Below are 6148 nucleotides of genomic sequence, written 5' to 3' on the forward strand. Positions count from 1 at the left end.
TTAAAGTTACAACTGAATTAGTATTTACACATTTAAAAATTGAAAAATTAGACATGTCATAACTTAACAAAATCGACACAAGTCAACATCCAGTACATGTATCAAGCCCTAACGTTGGACAAATGTGAGACCAAATGATAGTGTTAGACAAAATCTGAGTACTAAAGTCCAATTATCCCAAAAAAAAAATCATTTGCATCACTGACCAAAACAACAATGGAATCTTAAAAGGATTCAACCAAGGGTTTTTACAAACATCTAAAGTAAGGGAACAAAAACTACAACTAAATGTATCAAAGTAATTGGTTGTGGCCAATGTGTAGTCAATTTCGGCTGAGATGGCCGAGATCTCGTCGAAAATTATCATTTCGACAATCAAGGTCGCGAAATGTTTGATTTTGTCGGGACGAAATTTGGCTGGAAATCTCAGCTGACTCGCTTGGAATTCTCGGCTGAAGTTTATTGCTTTTAAATTTCCAGATTGAAATTTGTATGATTTTAGATTTTCTATGAAATTTCGGTAGCTATTCCGGGATTTCAACGAGAAACTTCCCGAGATAAAGTTATCCCGGTGCAAATCGATATCCTGAATTAACTAAATTTGTTGTGGAAAATTTTATAAAGGAATTTATAGTAAATTTGATTGGAATAATGAAAATCTTAGGGAGAAAGGTAAGGAGGATATATTTTATTTATACTTAAATTACATTCAAATATTATAAATCTCAACTTGATTTGGTTTGATCGGATCGAGTCTAAAAAAATATTCCGCTAATCAAACCAGTTGTAGACATTTTTGTAATTTTAGTTGTAGTTTAACCCAATGGTTTGATTTATAGGTAATCTATTTAATTTGATTAATTCCTTTGGAGAATAAATACACACAACAATGATTAGAAATTAAAAATTATGATTAACTATCTTGTTATGGTTAGAACCTAAGCTATAACACATTGAAATTAAGATCGCATCTCTTTGTTTATGCAAGGACTCACATTTAACGGATTAACTAAAAGCATTTACATTCAGAATCATCAATATTCTTTATATAAAAACAGACTTTTTTCGCGCGACGTGGTTAGTCGGAGTTTCTGGTTGATTCTGGCCCCACCAATTAATATTTCGTCCAATAAAAATTGAGGAAAATTTTGTAGGGCCGCAATACATATTCCAGCCAATCACATTTTAGAATATATTGCCTAAAATATATATTTTGGAAACATTCAAGCATAAATATAGACAACTTTAATATTACCAAAAAAAGAAGAAGATTTTATATAAAAATATTCATGATTTCATAATAAAATGAAATACACAATAAATAATACTAAATACGCAATATTCATCATGATTCCATCGTAAAATTAAATCCATCATAAGAATTAAAATATTCATCACGATTTCATCATAAAAATAAATCCATCATAGCAATTAAAAAAAAAATAGAAAAAGAAAAATTCAACGCCCAATGTCCATTTACACTTTTTATAACAAAACTCGCCTAATTACAACCGGAAAAAAATTCAATTGTTGAAATTAGACTTTCAAATCAACGATCAGAAGAAAACATACCTGGTTTGTGGATGTCACATATGAATCGAGTAATCTTCTTTCGAGTGCTTATAAAAGAGTTTGTTTATCCTGTACAAATAAAAATAATACAAAATCATTAATAAATGAACTGTTAGAAGTATTAGTACATTGAAATAGTACATTGAAGTATTAGTACATTGAAATAAAAATAATACAAAAATAATGCAAAATCATTTTTTATGAAACATTCTAGAAATATGCAAATTCTAAAAAAAACTTATTGTTAAACTAACCAAAATAGTAAAATTCTATTATTTAGTTTAGAATAAAATCTGTAAGGAAACGTAAACAAAATTATCTTTATGGAGATTTCATTGCTAAATATAACGTTAATTCCAAATACCTTAGAATATTTCCTATAATCCTATAAAAATAATACTCTTTCAGGATCGGCGACTCTCTATAAAACGTCCAACCCAAATCACTATTATTATTTCGGCGCACCTCTTTTTCAAGAACAGGTTGAGAATTCTATTTTATTTCGTTATTTGATTCGTGGATCTGTGTTTTTTTTTTTTCTGCAGATCATCACCAGAAATGCCCAGGATCGATGTTTCCTCTCTCCTTCGACAACAACTCAAGTACTCTTCTCTGTCAAAACCTATATTTTGTTTTATTAAAAGCCTTAATTTTTCTTCCTTTTGTAGCCAGGCTACTTTTAATCCAGGTATTCGCAAGATGTTTCTTATTATTTTTTAAATCCTTTACGGTAGCAGATTACTAAAAATAAAATTTTTAGGTGTGCGTTTTTTTCATCTCTTTCTCTGTACTATATTTTTCTTCTTCAATTTTGCTCAACTGATCTCTTTTCATGCACCACAAACAAAACAACGATAACAAAGCTCTTGGATCTAAAAAGAAGCTGCATCGACCACCGGTTGGAATTATGACTATAAAGGTAACTATATTTCTCACTCAAGGATGATTTTGTTTGTCTTTTTTTTTTGATTAATTATTTCCATGATTTTGAGACTTGGGTTTCTTATACTATTTTATTTTTTTGTGACTGTCGTAGGTCATCGACCTTAAAGCAAATTAAGTTCACTTGTGTCTCTACAGTATTAGTTCGGAAGGACTTAGATGCAACAAAAGGAAGCTGAAAACAGGGTATGAGACTGCAACATGTAAATCTGCAAAGTAAGTGATAAATCTCACACTTCACAAGGGAAAATCGTTTGTTTGGACGTTGTCAAGTATTTCTCTTCCCTCATTTTCCAAGAAGAAAGTAATCACAAAAGAGTGTTCAGCAATTTGCAAGTCAGGAAGTTGGTTATATGGTATACGGACATCGATGTTTGATGTTCATGAATGGTTTCATTTTTGGATGTAGACAAATTGAGTAATAGCTAAATTAACTAGGTAAACAATGTTCGTATTCCAAAATTACAGATTCTCGCTTATACTGGTATTCGAAATTAAAATACCACAATAAATAAGATGCAAATTTTAGTAACCACGTACATGATATTTTAGTTATTTTTGTGGAAAAAATATTGCAGGAACTAAATGCGTCTATCTTTTAGTTAGTTTTAAGACAAAAATATTGCACTAACTATCCGTAAATAGTGAATATTATATATTTTAAAGATTACGTAACTTTTAAGAATTAGTATGGTTTCCTAAATAGAGTTATTTCTCATGGAATTTTCGGCCATGGTAACTCTGAAATACTGCAACAAATAAGATGTAAATTTTAGAAACCATTCTCCCTTCCTGGACTAAATGCGATGCTATCCAAAAATAACGGTTACCCAATATTTCAAAGATTAACAAAACGTTTAAGAATGGGTGTTGTTTCCTAAGTAGATTTTTGTTTTTTAGGGAATTTTCAGCCTTGATTACTCTATATATAAAGCTTTAGGACAAACGCCAAACCTAGCTTGCAAGTGTTTTTTTTCTTTCTGGATAGGTTTTTATATTCATCTATTTATTTTTTTTCTAATTTGTTTGTTTTGCATGTAGCATTGGTTGACCATTGGTTGTGGCAGTGCGAGGTCACGATTTTTCTGAAGGTTCTGATGATAATAATGTTGCGGTAGTGGTAATAATAAAATTGCGGTAATGGGAGGTCATGGTTCTTTTTAAGATTTGTGGTGGCAACAATGAACTTACACTAGGTATAAAATATTCAATTGTTTTTTTTTCGTTATTCCGGGGATTTTTCATTTTTTAATTTTGCAGTTGGTGATATCTCATCTCAAAGGAGATGAGTTGATGAAAACAAACCTTTTTTTTCGTAGGGGTTTTCTTTGTTTTTTAACGCCATTATTCTTGGCATAGGGATAGCGAAATCAGATTGTACAAGACTATGTATGTGGATTAGGTGATGAATCCTCTTCCCGAAATCTGAAAAAAAGCATTAATGTTTTTTGCGATATTTATTTGTGTTGTTCTTTTCTTTGATTTTAACCCTCCTACTTCACTTTGTTGGGTGGGCGATTTACATAGATAATGCAGGGAATTTTTTCAATGATAACTCGACTTCCGATAAGTCCAAGGTGGCGATGATTGTTATCACACTCGATAGAATATCATGAAAATCTTACAACTTGGCTCTTGGTTAATAGTCTTAAGTGATCATGCGCTGTATTTTCAAAAAGATGTACCAAATACAATTTCAAAAGATGTACCAAACTGAGTTACAAACTATGCTTCAGTTTGTGTTTATAATTTCGTTACGTTTGTTTCTATTTAATAGAAATGAACTTATAGAATGACTATGCGGAATAAGAATTTCATAATGATTCACGTTGATGCTTTTCAAAGTAATATAGCAAGATACTGCAAATTCCATTCCCATGCAATGATCTGATATTGGCCCTTTCATTTGAGATTATTTTCCCACTTCGTATGTGATTTACTATTTGAGTCTAAATACGAGTTTGAATTCCTACACTAACGTGTGTGTTATCGGTGGTTCAGAATGTTGTTAATGCATAGAATAGTGATGGTGTAAGTGTAACTCTTAATGATATGACATCGTCACATTTCTTATCAGGGAAGTAAAATGGCGGAGTGCCCGGTGAACAAGCCAAGTTATATGTCCCTGGGGCTGGGTCCGAAGGATGTTGCTCTTAAAATATGCCATACCTTCACGAAGGTTCCTGGATGAGGTACGGCACAAGAAAAACATTATTCTTCTGGCATAGTTCATTGCATGTTCGTTTTAGTTTTTATTTATTTATTTATTTTATTAAACAATTTACTTTTATTGGTTTATTTCAGGTTGGACCTATGAATGTTGAGGTCAAGCAATGGAAAATTACTCATCATAGAAAACGGATTAGGAAACCAACTACAATGAACTCCCTGAAAATGTGTATTTTCGAATTTTTAGATGTTTACATTATACTATGTGAAGCACTTTTCTTTGTCTTTTTTTTGTATTGTATGCCAGAAGAAGTGTTCCCGGCACTATATATCTGGAAGTTTGATAAAGCCTATTTTTACCAATATGAGCCAGTTAATTTGGCAGAGATAACTTTTTACATGTCTAAAAACGAGATTTCTTTTGTATAAGGTTCTGCCTATCAAAAAGAAAAATAAAATAAAATTTATGTAAGACTTACATATTTTAATAAATGGATTCAAAATCAATAAAGTGACTGCAAAAAGGATATTTATCAAAACCTTAACGCGCCTTGAAACAACTCCAAGTACGATGACTACAACCCTAGCTATGTCCATATAACCCTTCATTTAATTTTTTTTTGACTGAACATTAGCAGGTGTTCTCATTTTTATGCATGTAGCAGTTGGTACATCGTATAACTCATGGACCACTACCAAAGAGACTTCACACATCTTTTTTTTGTCAAGAAACAAAATGTCGCAACGAAGGGCCTCAAACTCGGAGAGCTTATACTTTCTTGCATGTTAATCTAAGTTACAATGACATCTAATGAATGTATATTTTGTTTGAATTTAATTTTATCTCATTGGATGCTTACTGCAATTTAATGAATCTGTGGCCCCTAAAACAAAGATTTTATTACAGCCAAAATGAAACGTCTTATAGAGGACTTTCAAGATGATGATACTCAAGGAAAACATAACCTGGTTGAAATAATATTGGATGTGTGAAGGTGTTCAGTATTCATAAAAATTTAGGAGATATGAATCTCTTGGAAAGTTTCTTTTTTTTGGTGCAAGTGCAAGCTGCACATAAATTTAAACTATTATAATCATTATATCTTGGATATTTCCTTTACATGTGTCCAGTCCATCTTTGGTCCATTAGTTTTATTCAGTTTCTAGAAAAGATGTGCTATTCACAGAGGTAATATAATTGATTGTTAAATTCTCTATTAGTAGTTATGTCAAGAATTGATATCCGTCATGCGGATCAACATCATCTTCTAAATATTATCATACTGTTTATTTTTCGCGTAAAAAGCGAGGGCCTATTCCAGCTAGCTATAGAAACTTTCAATTAGGAGGTCTTGCTCATTGCAGGTTAGTCCTTTATAAAATTTAAAATTCATTGCAAGTATACGGACTAGAATATTAGCTTCATTCTAAATTATTATCATATTGATATTCTTAAAAAAAAAAT

The 6148-nt window shown here is 31.1% G+C and overlaps 1 long non-coding RNA gene across 1 annotated transcript; it reads left to right on the top strand.

Annotated features, from left to right (window-relative positions):
- The first annotated feature begins 3769 nt into the window (after positions 1-3769).
- Positions 3770-5037, top strand: LOC113334737. Its single transcript, XR_003352923.1, has 3 exons — positions 3770-3916; positions 4592-4706; positions 4819-5037. It is a non-coding gene; the product is annotated as an uncharacterized LOC113334737 (long non-coding RNA).
- The last annotated feature ends 1111 nt before the right edge of the window (positions 5038-6148 follow it).

This window comes from Papaver somniferum, unplaced genomic scaffold, assembly GCF_003573695.1.
Source record: "Papaver somniferum cultivar HN1 unplaced genomic scaffold, ASM357369v1 unplaced-scaffold_137, whole genome shotgun sequence".
In the NCBI taxonomy this organism is placed as follows: domain Eukaryota; kingdom Viridiplantae; phylum Streptophyta; class Magnoliopsida; order Ranunculales; family Papaveraceae; genus Papaver; species Papaver somniferum.